The sequence below is a fragment of the Aptenodytes forsteri genome, unplaced genomic scaffold (genome assembly GCF_000699145.1).
Source record: "Aptenodytes forsteri isolate BGI_AS27 unplaced genomic scaffold, ASM69914v1 Scaffold241, whole genome shotgun sequence".
Classification (NCBI taxonomy): Eukaryota; Metazoa; Chordata; class Aves; order Sphenisciformes; family Spheniscidae; genus Aptenodytes; species Aptenodytes forsteri.
Window position 1 is genome coordinate 6,213,611 of NW_008795252.1, and position 13,431 is coordinate 6,227,041.

Here is a 13,431-nt window from a genome sequence, read left to right on the forward strand (position 1 = left end):
ATCTGCAGAAGGTAAGGTTTTAAAGCCATCACTTGAGAAAATGCAGTTATCAGAGGAAGGGCCAATGCCACCCACCATTTGCCACGCAGGTGAGTGTTTAGACAGTGGCTTGGAATATGGGAGACCCAGTCCCCTGTCCCAGCTCTTTGTCCTCCTAGGTGAGTGTCGGAGGCTGCAGGCAATGGGGTACTGGAGAGCTGTGGCTGTTCACTTTGCCTTGTATAACTAGATATTGAACTAAACAAACAAAATTAAAATAATTAGAAGGTTTGTGAATATGGGCCTAACTGAAGCATTATGGCTAGGGTGAATCACAAAGATTGACATTCCAGTCTCAGGTCTCATTCATACTACATCATCATAAAAACAGCAAAAAGTGCCAAACCACACCAGCATCCAGGAGTAAGAGAGATGCTTGGAGCCTTCCACAGCCTCCTTCGGAGGGTACTTTTCATAGCAATGAGCTGTCAGATCCAGTGAGAGAAAGGGGCAACCCAACTTAAGTACACGTTGGAATAAAAAAGGAGAGATATCTGCATTTCACTCAATGCTTGATGTTGTATGTGTGTCAAATAAATGGGGATGATTCCTAATTTGTGAATCAGTCCCAGCAGGGTTTATGGCAGGGACACTGCTGCTCAGCAATGCTGAAGCTGTCACGGAGACAGTTCTGCACATGCCTGGCAGCAAGACAGCCAGCAAAATTCACTGGCTTACAGGACAAAGAAAGAAATTAAGAGAAATAAACATATCCTACTCTAATTCAGAAAGAAACAGGAAAAAAAATCAACTTCTTGGGTTATCACCTAAGCTTATGTATGTAAGCCTGTACTTAGTGAATGATTCTTTTAAAGCATGGGCTTTCCTTCCATACCCCATTTTCTTTACACATGAAAGGAAGAGGAATACTACAAAAGTATTTGTTTCGGTAAGTCTTATTTTCGTTATGGTTTAAAAATGAGCACTCTTTTCCTCTCACCCTTCAGCAATGATAATACTGTAACTCACCAAGCAGATATACTCCATTCCCACTTTGAAATATTTTCAAGTCTGCTACTTTATTTTAATACTTCAAGTAGTAATGTGGCTGCATGGATGAGTGTCTGACTAGAGATACATATTCTGGATTTGTTATAATAGATGAACCAATGGTCTCAGCACTAAGGGATTTGCACCTGTCAGGTTCTTCCTACCAGAATTCTTCATCTTAAACTAAATCTGCAACTGATAATGTCTCACAAAGGTCAACAAATTTGGATTTTTTTCTTTTCTTTTTAGAATTAGAGATATTAAACCACAATTGAGAGACTACAAAGAAGCAAATGCCTTTGATTTTCAAAGGTGAGACTGTTAAAAGAATGGGCTGAGGAGATTTCCAACCATTGACATCAGCCTTTGAGGCCAGAGTGGAACTCACAACCTTGTTAAGAAGTATCCACAGGCTGTATACCATGTAAAAATAGTATTCATACATTTTCATCTTATAGCAAGGACCCTAATTGCACATGTGGGAGAAGGCAAGGGTACCAGGCTATGTTGCATGATGGGATGTGCAAGCAGGCCTGGGGCATGTGAGCCAGTGCACATTTTCTCTTCTACCTCCCAGCAAAAAATGCAACTCTCAAATGACATAATATGTCTTACTTATAGGCACATCATTTCTAACCATGTCAGGAGGGAAACATCGAGGAATTCTAACAAATGAAGGAGGCAAAAAGATGAGGTCAGTAGACTGTGGGAACAATGCATTTGATCTACAGCTCATGCCTTCCCAGCATTTGAGAGGAAAGAAGCGTCAGTACAGGGTGAAGTATCTTCAGGTCACAGACAGTAGAACAGCTACCCCATCCTTGTGACACTATTAAATTGCCACATATGATCCTATACTCTGAGAGAATTGCCAAAAGACAGAGAGCAAATGGTGTGAATGTGTCAAAAAGAACACATAGACTGAATAATGATGGGTTGCCTCCTTGATGTGTTCAAAATAATGAGTAAGATTGATGTATGAAACAAGTACTGTAATATTTTTAAATAGAAGCATGGTTATTATCATCTGAGAGAAAACACTGGCATTACCACTTTGGCTGGTTTGACTGTTGATGACACAACACAGTTTAACTGTTTGAAACATGCAACTTAATTCTGCATAACATTGAAAGAAAAAAGTTACTCCTCTCTAGAAGCAATGAAGTGCATAGTACATAGACTCACAAGTAGCTAAGTCACAGGGGTACTTTAAAAGTATTTGTAAATAGAGAACCATTGTTCATAATCGTGAGAAATATGAAGAAAGTGAACACACTTGTTTAACAGAAGAGCATAGGAGGATACTGAAAACTAGCAAGCACAGCATAAATGAACAGAGGTAATGTTTCATCTCACCAATAGTAGAATTATGGGGATAGAAGTTTACACAGATTTAAACAGTGACTAAGTGAAGAGGAAAAAATGTACTGAAGGCTCTTTAAAGTGTAAAGACCACCTCAGAAAGTCCCAGACCAAAAAAAAAAAAAAAAAATCCCTGGAAAGTGAAAGAGCATATGAGAAAGCATGGTTATGTATAAGACTACAAGGATGACCAATAGCAAGAGAGATTAGGGTTGGTTAGTGTGGAAAAAAGATAACAAAAAGGAGAACGGTAAGTCGCATGGGAAGGGCTGCTAGGGATCAGCTGCTCACCATCTCTTCCATTACGAGAACTAGGGAGCACCAAACCAATATAGTAGAGGGGATGTTCAAAGCAAAGGAGCTGGCTTTTCACACAACAGATGTGAGACTTGAGAAATCCTCACAAAGAAATTTTGTATACATAGGTTCAAAGGGAGACAGGGTAGTTATAGAAAAGAAAATGCCGTGTGGGTCATTAGGTACCTGCCTTTGCCTCCTGGTTCTGCTCAAGACTTCTCTTGTATTTTGAAACTAATTGGCTATTGGGAGAGTAGTAGACATATCATACATACTGCTGACTCTTGCTTTCCCTAAGCATCCTCCCTTGGATACTGCCTGTCAGGGCTTTGAGGGCACCGATGGCCCTGACCTGCCTCCCCTGGGACTCACCTCCCCCTCTGCCCATGGGCCCCAGAGCCTCATTTCAGCTCCAGCCTGTGCATGCAGTCCTGATCTGAGCCATTTTGGAGGTTTGCATGTGCTGAGCCCTCTCCCTCACTCTGCCTGAATTATTACCTGGGTTTCTGGGATTGTCCTAGGGCCTGACTTCCTAACTTACCTTTGGCTGATGGTCACTGGCCTGAGGCTGGGACCAGTGGCTGTTACTGCCTCAGCTCTGCTGACCCTGATCAGGTGTTGGGTGTACAGTCTGCACTGGGTTGGCCCTCAGCTACCAACTTGTCCCCCCTTGTAGAGCAGCCCCTGTCAGCAAGAGCCTTTGGGCTAGAGGGATCATAGGTCTGACTCAAGCTGGTTGTCTCTTCTTGTACCCTGGAGCATCACTAAGCAAGTGCTGCATGAGGCAGTTCGTCATCCAGGGCTAACTCTGGAAGAAAGAAAGTCTATAGTTGCTGCAAAAATTATGAGAGCAATTTAAAGGTGGGGCCCTTTAATGGTGATTTAGAGTGCTCCTTAAAATGATCTTACTTAAGCAACGTGTGGTTAATATCATCAGGAGGTTGGTTAACCAACAGCTTATCACAGATTAATACAGTTCATTGAATTCTGAAGAGAGTAAATAAGGAAAGGATTTAGTGGAGAGCAAGCGGGGCACATTCTCACAGCTTGATGGTGACCAGGTCAGGAAACTTTCATGGCTGTTGAGCAAAGTAGCTTTGAAAGGTTGTTGTACACGGTGGTAACCAGAACCGCCTCCTTGATCCCATGATGTTGACACTTCTAAAAGAAGATGCTGAGAAATGGGGACTGGTTTAGGAAAAAATCCTGTGAAAGTGCTATGCAGTCAGCAAAAATCTGTTTATTTAATTCTGCAGACAAAGGTAGACTATGTTCCAGCACCTGGAAATCAAACAGGACAAAACTGCATTAAAAATAAGACACATTTTTTTCACTAGGACAACTGTCTTTGGGATGTTATAGAGTTTTCTGTCGTGTGTAGTCTTTAAATCAAGACTTGACCGTTCTTGTAAAAGATCTGCTCTAGTGTAACAAGACAGATGAACAGCTTAGTGAAGTTGTGTTGTATATAATGCCAGGTATTCAATTACTTGAACCATAATATTTTTTTCAGTCCTTATACCTCAGGTAATATCCCAGACCATGCGAAAGTGATGGGGGTTTTGCCCTGGGGATTTCACCTGAAGTACACATATTTTTCATTGCTGTTATGCTACGATGCAGCACACCTTTGGACTAACTCCTGCGAAGGTCTAAGTACTCTCACTTGCCAATGACTCGCACACATTCAATTCTGTGTCTATAATAACAACACCAAACCAAGGTGCTGATTAAGACTGAATGCAAAGAGAAGCTGTACAATCAGCATTAAAGACTACCCTTTGTATTTTAAATAGAAAAATAATAAATATCATTAAAACAGCACATCCTGGTCTACTTTTCCTCAGGTAGATACATGATGCAAATCAATGACAAAATTATCAATGACTTCTTATGAAAGACAAAAGCTCCACTGAGCAGTGGATGGAACAAGTCCCAGACGCTAGCCAAGATGGCAACATCAAATCAGCTTGTCAGCGTGCTTTTCTTTCTTGTTAGCTCTACAGCAACAAGCTGAAACTAGATGCACTGAAACAGGAGCACCAAGAAACCTTTTCCATTATTGTAAAGGTTTTTCACGTTCTCAGGATTCCTGTAGGAGCTTAACATTTGCTTAGCTGTACACCGTCCCTTTTACTTAGTTTGTTAACTAAGAGTTAAATTTTAAAATACATTGATTTTAGTTATTTAGGGATTAGTGTCCAGAGAATAAAAAGGGCTCTAATCAAAGCTGCCTACTGCAGTTGGCCTCTGTCTGTCCGACTGCTCCCTGCTACTGCTGGCTCACCCCTGGCAAACTGGTGCCTTGCAGCCACTTCTTCTGGTGGGAGTCTGCTGCCACCCTCTGCCTGGAGGAGTCTGCAACCAGCTCCTGCGGTAAAGGTGATTCTTAGTGTGGCTTTTGTAAGGATTGTTTTTATTCTCAGGAGCAATCAGCAATTACTGATATCTCAGTGTTCTTATTAAGGGGATTTTTACTATCATAATCCAATTTTTTCCCATGAGTGTAAGTTACAGTCATATGGGAGGGCTTGGAGGAAAAAAAGGATGAGAGAGGTCTTTTTTCAGGTGTGAGACCATAGTCTTTGATTTGATTTCAGCAGTTTCCCATTTCCCATTCTGGTACTTTTGGTCAACAGTTCTTGGTTCAAGAAGTCAACTTTGAATGTGAATGCTTCCACAGACAGCTTGGAGAACAGTAGTCTGAATATAGAAAAAATCTTCTCAGCCATAAAGAAAGCAAAGTATAAAAGATATTTTAATTCCTGAAAAGTTACAAATTAATGGTATATACAGGATTAGAAAAAAATGGGGAGAAACTGCTGTGTATTCATATGTTAGAATGAGGAAACCAAAGGAATTCTGTTTCCCCTTTTACTATATGAAAAAGAAAGTGGCACTTCTTCTACACGTTCTACTACTTCCAAATTAGAGTACATTTACCTCCATGCCTTTTCATATTTTAGGATCAAAAGGAAAAAAACCCTTGGTTTGCCAATACATCTGAAGACAACCTGAAAATGAAACCTTGGGAATTAAAGACTCCATCAAAAAACATTGTAAAACAAGAGGGAATACTTATCTTGACATAGGCAGAGCATAATAGTGGAGCTTGTGACACACCTTTGAAGAAGGACGAGGCCACAGGTGTTTGTGTGTATGTGCCCTTGGTGGAACATCAGTATCCACACAGATTAGCAGAAGTACAGTATGCCATCCTGTAATAAAGAGCAATAGACAAGGGCCAAGATGCCTATCTTGTGACTAGAAAATGTCAGTCATGGTATAAGAAACCTGCTGGAAGTGGATGGTTGATGATTTATGCCACAACAGAATCCCCACCTCTGAGAAGAGGCCCAGAGCTGTTGTAGGACCATGAATTTCAACCTCTTGCGTATACTTAATGCTAAGTACATGATCATCTGACTGTGAGGATATGCTTGACTCTTTTAGAGAAATTGCAGGGGGCAGCAGTGTTGTTTTTTTTTTTTAATTCAGACCTAAATCTGATGGATGCAATCGTAGTGTAACACCATGGTTTTTCTCCGCAACAATGAATGAAGCCCCCCTTGACCATGTTATTGATCACTTAGTCATGGAAAACTAAAAATAGTTGTACACAAAAAGTTACAAATAAAAGGGATCAATAAAATACTAAGAGAGGTTTATGGAAGGTTATGGAACAAGTTATCCTTGAGGCCATCATTAGGCACACAATGGACTGTGATAGGGAACAGCCAGCATGGATTTATCAAGGGCAAATCAAGGCCTGACAAACCTGGTTGCCTTCTACGATGGGATGAGTGGTCTGGTGGACAAGGGCAGAGCAGTACACCTTGTTTCCTGGGACTTTAGCAAGATCTTTGGCACAGTCTCCCTTATTATCCTGGTAGCCAAACAAGTGAGATATAGTCTACCCACTATAGGGTGGGTAGAAAACTAGAAGATCTGAACTGGCTGGTGGCCAGTTGCTAGTGATGTTCCTCAGGAGTCAATACTGGGGCTGATAATGGTCAACAACTTCACTAATGGTTTGGAGAATAGGACTGGAAGTGCTCTCAGCAAGTTCGTGTATGACACCAAACTGAGGAAAGGAGCAGTTCATATGCTGGAGGGCAGAATGGCAGAGGAGGTTTGATGAGGATGGAGAACTCATAAAGTTCAGCAAAGGAAAATGCAAAGCCCTGCACCTGGGATAGAAGGAAGTCAAGCTAGACAGAAAACAGCTTTGCACAAAAGGACCTTTGGGTCCTGGTGGATGGTGAGTTAAACATGAAACAGTAGCACACCTTTGATCCTACAAGGTTAACTGCATGTTAGACTACAGTTATTAAAGACCAGAAGATCTGGAAAAGTGGTTCTTTCCCTCTGTTCAGTACTTGTCAGGCTGCATTTGGAATGTTGTGTCTGGTTTGAGGCTCTCCAGAACAAGACAGACATTGATAAACTGAATCAAGTTGAGCAAATGATGGATCTTACTGCTTTCTTCAGCTATCATCTAATGGGTGCTTATACAGAAGACAGCACCAGACTCTCCCCTGTGCACAGGGGACCAGGTGCCAAGGGAGGCTGTGCAACCTCCTTCCTTGGAGATTTCCATCCAAAACTCAACTTGGTGAGACCTGAGCAACACCAACAAACTTTGAAGTTAGTCTTGCTTTTAGTGCAGAGGACTGGACAAGATGAGCTCCAGAGCTTCTTTCCAGTCTAAATTCTGCTGTGATTCTAAGACTTTCCTCTAAGCTTTTCTCTAAGATTACTTTCTTTTGGAAAGCATCCCAAACTTTGATGAAGCCAACAGTTAAGACCCATCTATTTTAGATTTCACAGCTAAGCACCAGTCTGTCTCTGTAGTTTTCATTCCTGTTATTAGATTTCTAAGTATATTATGCACGACATTCCAGCTTCACTTTTTGAAATAACAGTAAAGGCACAAAGTTGGATGGAATGGTTAAACAGAGGAGAGTCTGGATATCATAGAGGGAAAAACGAATAATGAACCTGAGAATGGCAAAATAGGAGTGGAATACAATGTTAAATAGAAAGTTGCACAGCTGATGGCAAATAACAGGAATTTCTGCTCCAGGGTAGGAGCTCCTTAGCTGAAAATTTTTGAGAAGGCTCTGAGTGTACCTGTTAATTATGGATAACTAGGAACCACCCTTAAAAAGATGCTTTTCTGAAAACACTATATGTAATCTTAGAACATATCAGACAAGGCTAGAGATAAGGAATAGTTAATATTTCAAGATGTGGCACTGGTGAGATTACACCTGGAATATTGTGACATTTTTAGCCATGTGCATTGATGAAATATGGATCCAGATAGCACTGTAGCCAAGGGCTCCAAGGATGTGCTGCAGAACCAAGAAAGCCTATTTTTCAAGAAATTATTAGGCATGATTAGCTTGTTTACCTAGTAAAACAGGTTGAAAAACTGTGCTCTCTTCATTTATGATCAAGGTTGAGTCCTAAGTATCAGATTGAGAGGAAGAGCTTTTAAAGCTAAAGGACCCTGTCAGTTCAAAACCAGAATATAATTTGATCATGACTGGAAATTAAAGAAGGTTCCTATGCATCAGAAGACCAATCTTTTGCAGTAACCTTAGAATTGGATGGAGTGGGAGGAAGTGCAATTTTTATTGTTCTCAAGGCAGGGCTTGGCCTTTTCACAAAAGGTGCTTTTGCATTTGCAGACTGGATTTGTGATCTGGATTCCTCCTGCATTCTTATTTTATAATTTTACTAATACTTGCAGTTGAATTGCCCTGACATATAGCTTTGGAGTGACTACCATTTTCTTGACGATGATGTCTCTTGTTCTAGGAAGCTAAAGGGAACTGTCTGGTTGAGAGTCGGAAAAGCCATGAGCAGTGCAAGGTATTGCCGATAACAGTATTGAAGACAAAATTTAATTAAGATTATCCAAAGGTCAGCATTATTAAGTAGGCTGTAATTGTTCATAGCAAGTAAAAGAATGGGCATGGTGACAGTGGTGGCAGTGAAGGGCACACAAACAACAAGGAATGGCACATTTTGGTGTAACATCCAGGCACAGTAGTCATAGTTCACATGCTTTAAGAATGACTCGTCTTTTAACTACAATCACTCTCAGGAATCAGGCATAATGCACAACAAGGGTGCCATCAAATAAAATACCTCTCGGGAAATCAGTTCAGGCTTCCTTGAACTAGAGCTGTAAGTAGGTAAAGGGCTGCTCCAAAGTACACATAGCCCCAATATATTTTCACATTGGGTTTGCCTGTGCTGTTAATAGTACTGAACTATAAAACCGAACGGTCTTCTAAGCATGAGTGTTTCTTGAACACCTAGTTTGTTCAATATACACAAGGCATTATGTTTTCTCTTCCTGCAAGTCCTTGGCTGACTCTAGCAGGTCTTAGCTGAATGGACTTTAACCATAGACTATGAAAATAAAACTTCATACCAAAATACGTTTTAGCTATCAGTAACCAGGAACACTTCTAAAGTTGGGACACCCCATTTTTAAATGCCAGGAAGGTATGAACTATTATAATTGTGACAAGCTCAGGAAAAAAGGTGTTTCACAAGAGTGTACAAAAGGAATACACTTGCACATTTTCTACCTAATTAATTTTTGACCACTGTGGATAAACATGTGTTTTGGGACCTTTAACAGAGGGCAGAACTGGGAGGAGACAAGATTAAAACTGCCTAAACCATAGTTTGTGTTAGAAGTTAATGATTCTTCTACCAAGTACCAGCACAGCCTTGCTTAAGGAGAGAATACTCTGACTTTTTGAGCATTTGTGTGGTAGTAAAACTGCTGTTGTTGTGGATACAGAACCTAGGTAGGAACCTCTTTAATATTCTTTTTGTTTGTCTTAACCTTAAAATGTTGCCATTTAGTGTTTGCAGCTAATGAACATTACCTGTGTAGTACTAGTTGCATTTCCTGTGACCAGTAACACCAGTAACATTCCTGTTGTAAATGTCAATGCTTTAATGATGGCATCATACATATGTATGTGTGCCTCTGAACAGTAAGCATCATATGTCTCGAACAATGCAAGCAGCATTGAGGCCTACGCAGCACTGTGGTATTCATTTTTCATATTAGGTTTACTTAAAAGGTCTTATTATGATTCCTTAATATATTTAAAAATCAATAAGACAATTGGATTAGCACTGTAGTTAGCATAAATCAATACAGTTCCGTAAACTACTGGATGAAATGTGGCTCTTGATTTGTGATTTGTTAGTCTACTGGATGGTGGCATAGCCCCTGAGAGTGCAACTGCGGTGAGAAACAGCCCAAGGACTTACAGTGTCTTTGCTCGATTCTGAAAATTCCTGAAACATCATTGTATTTTTCTTTCATAAGAACCTACAAAACCTGTAGCAAACTATCGTCTTGACCTTTGTAAACTAATTACCTGTTATTCATGCTAAGGTGTTTAAATTGGTGCTCTTATTCATTACAATTTTCTTATAATTAGGGGGTAGAAAACCAAGCTTGATTTTTTTTAATGATCACTAAGGAATAGATCTACCTAACAGGCACAGAGTTAGGCCATGGCCCCTATAAGGTCATATACCCTGAAGCACTGAAGAAGTCTGTGACTGTCCTTTGCAAGGCTGGCTGCTGTACTCTGGAACAATCTTGCAAGGTGCCTCGTGTTTCCCATGATGCTGTGAAAGCTCTCAGCTCCCACCAACACAAATGATCCACACTGATTATTAGTTAAGACCCTTGATCTTCCCCCACCCAAAGTGCTTCTCAGAAGAGACTGTACTGAGCACAAGACCAAATGAGTTTGTCAAATGTTCCCTGGGTATGATGCAAAAGTGAACTGGAAGAGTGTTAACTCTCATTCTCACAGTATGGCTTGAGGTTTTTTGGTGGGTTTTTTTTCCTTATGCTTGCTTTTGGGGACAGGATTGTTTTCTTCCCTCGGGAAGGAAGTCAGGGTGATTTCTGTTTAGGTTGATTGACTACCTAAACAATGCCAATATGTTATTTGACTGATCTCATCTTTCTGCAAATGCAGCTACCTCAGGTCATTATTACAGCAGAATGGCTTGTGCAGGCAAAGCGTAATAGTTTTAGAGAAGTCATACTAGTGAAAGGACACATTTGGTGCAGAAAGCTTCACACTTTTCCTTTGCTTGTAACCAGATCCTTGGTTTATTAAACATGGAAAAAACCCACTAGTGAAATAAATCTAAAATAGCAACTTTAACAGTACTTGAAATTGTCAGGCTCAACAGCTAATGTATGTTGACATCAATTGTGAATCAAACTTTTATCTTTTTTCCTAATCTTCTTGTGGCATGGCATTTCCCCAGCCTTGATATCTTCTGTCTCCAGCAAATTTCCATGTAGGTCAGGGTCAACTGAGGATGGGAGGAGATGTTGCCAGCAGCTCTAACTGTTGATCCTTGCACGTAGCGCACTCTAACATTTCTCCAGCACAGTTGCATCATCTTTTTGCTTCCTTCTCCCCATCCTAGCCTTCCCCAGAAAAAGTAGCACCATCTCCAGTAGCATCTTTGCAAAGCAATGATAAGACGTGTCATTCACCACTGACAGGAGCTGGTCACCCCTGTTCTTGCCTGAGACTCCTTCCCCTGGATCACTGGAGGAGCTGAGCACTGACAGTGCTGAGCCAACTAACTTCCACCTTCTAGCTGGCTTCACACTTTTCTGTGTGCATCAAGCAACTTTTGCCCCATGAAGATGTATTTTATTTTTCTTCTCTTTTTTTATCCTTTATCTTGCCTGGTACCCTAACCTCTGCCTCTGGATGCCTTTTTCACTATTTGCCTCTAACTGCTTAACCTGCTCTTTGATATTTACTGCTCGCACTTTCAGTCTTACTGTCCTCCCTTCTTGTGCCTTTACAGTCTTTCTCTGAAATGTTCACTGGGATAGCCTGCTAATATCTAAGCAACTTCTGTTACATGTATGGATACCTGACTGCCTTTCTCTTTTCTCTACTTTGCCTCTTATTTCTATCTTCATGTTTCTCTGCTTTCACTTCTTCTCTCCTTATATTGAGATTCTAAGTCATGTCGTAGCTTCAAACTCTCACAAAAGCCACTTCTTTAGTCCTGTGACCTGCAATGACATGCTACCCCAGCATCTTATTGTAGTCCTTAATGTATCATGATAACAGGGAGAAGCTAATATCTTCAGGTTACACAGGGACAGATAAATTTCAGAGGACCAGATGCTCAAAAGTATTTGTGTACTAACTTCTCCTGAGCACTAAGAATCTCATTTCACAAACATTTCTGTGGGTAGTTGTGCAGACTTGAGGAAATCGTTTCCTCTACTTCTTGTTCCTATCTGTCCGAGGAGCCAAGTGGAGGAAAAGTTATTTTCTGTCCAGATATATGTTCTGACCCAGACTTACAGCACAGCCACAGAAGCAGTGGTACTCACACAAGTCAAGACTTTGAGAAGCAGATATGAGCAGTGGGAAAGGAAAGTTGTTCATGCCAGCATTAGTACCTAAGGATATGCTCATGAACTTAAGCCCAAGAAAATCCTAAGTTGTTTAAATCTCTGTTTGTGCATTTGTCTTAAACATCCTTAGGTATTAACCTTCTTCCACCTGAGTGAAGAAAAGTGTTCTTCAACCATCATGCGTTAGAGCAATGCTTACCCTTTAAATGCTCTGAAAAATGTTACTCTGCCATATGGCCTGTAGCAGAGCAATTTTCAATTGTAGATGGAGTTTTTCCAGCATTGGAAAAGTTCATCCAACTTTTTTCAGCTCCATTCAAGCATGGAAAACCTCTCTTTGTGTGATTTCCGCCCCCACCCCCCCTTCACCCTTTTCTCAAATGAGGAGACTACTGTGAAAGGTGAAATCAGTTCCTGTGAGCTATGATTTCTCAGTTCTGACTTGGGGTCATTAGTTTCAATACTCCTACCTCCCCTGTATGTCAAGATCTGAAGATCTGAAGAGGGTTTGTTTCAAGTGACCCATTTTTTCCGAGAGGCTCTGCAGTGGCATCTGGATCTTCCTTCAGAAATCTGTTCTGTTTGTAGTTAGAGTTGCACAAACAGGCAAGTGTTTTCATTCTTTAAATAAATTTTGCAAATAGATACATAGACTTCCCTTACAGCTTTTCACTGAAGTATTCTTTTTAATTGCTTATCCACCTCTCAGATACAGTTTTAAAAAAGTATTGTACTATTCATTGCGATAAAACCAAATTCAACTTAATCATGAAACAAGGCTTTCAACAATAAAAAAATATGTTATATCAAAGGAGAGGAAAGATTTGTTGTCTATGGCTATAGGGTGTGCTCTTCCCAGGGGAACTGGAGCAGTTCTACTGAACTGCTGAGTTGCAGATGATTTCATGCATCAGGGGATATAGGCAGCACTCTGCAAACAGAAGGAGATTAGGGATCCCCTGTATACTATTGCACGAAGAAAAAACATATAATCTCCTTATAGGAGGTCAAGTAGCTAAAATAATCAATTATTTTGTCATTAAGAATTGTTTCCAACAGGCCAGTGTGAAGAAATAAGTCGATGGCTCAGTGTTACTACAGAGATCTTACCAGAACAATGATTGAGTCCTAAGCCACGTGGCCTGCAAATTCAGAGCTTCACTAAGAAGACTCCCTGTGCTTCATCACTGATGCTTTGTTGACCCTTGTAGTTTATTTTTGGACAGAGACTTTGCCTCTTACTCTTTTGTTGAAATTGTCTTTTTAGCATTAAAAGTCATTCAAGAGCA

General features: G+C 40.5%; 1 protein-coding gene across 1 annotated transcript in view; it reads left to right on the forward strand.

Moving 5' to 3' along the window:
* The window catches only part of LOC103898677 (solute carrier organic anion transporter family member 1C1), a 36,267-nt gene that overhangs the window by 2,930 nt on the left and 19,906 nt on the right, over positions 1 to 13,431 (forward strand). Inside the window, exon 2 of the mRNA XM_019471989.1 lies at positions 12,638 to 12,748. The gene's annotated coding sequence lies outside the window, so the exon portion shown is untranslated. The remainder of the gene's footprint in view (positions 1 to 12,637; positions 12,749 to 13,431) is intronic.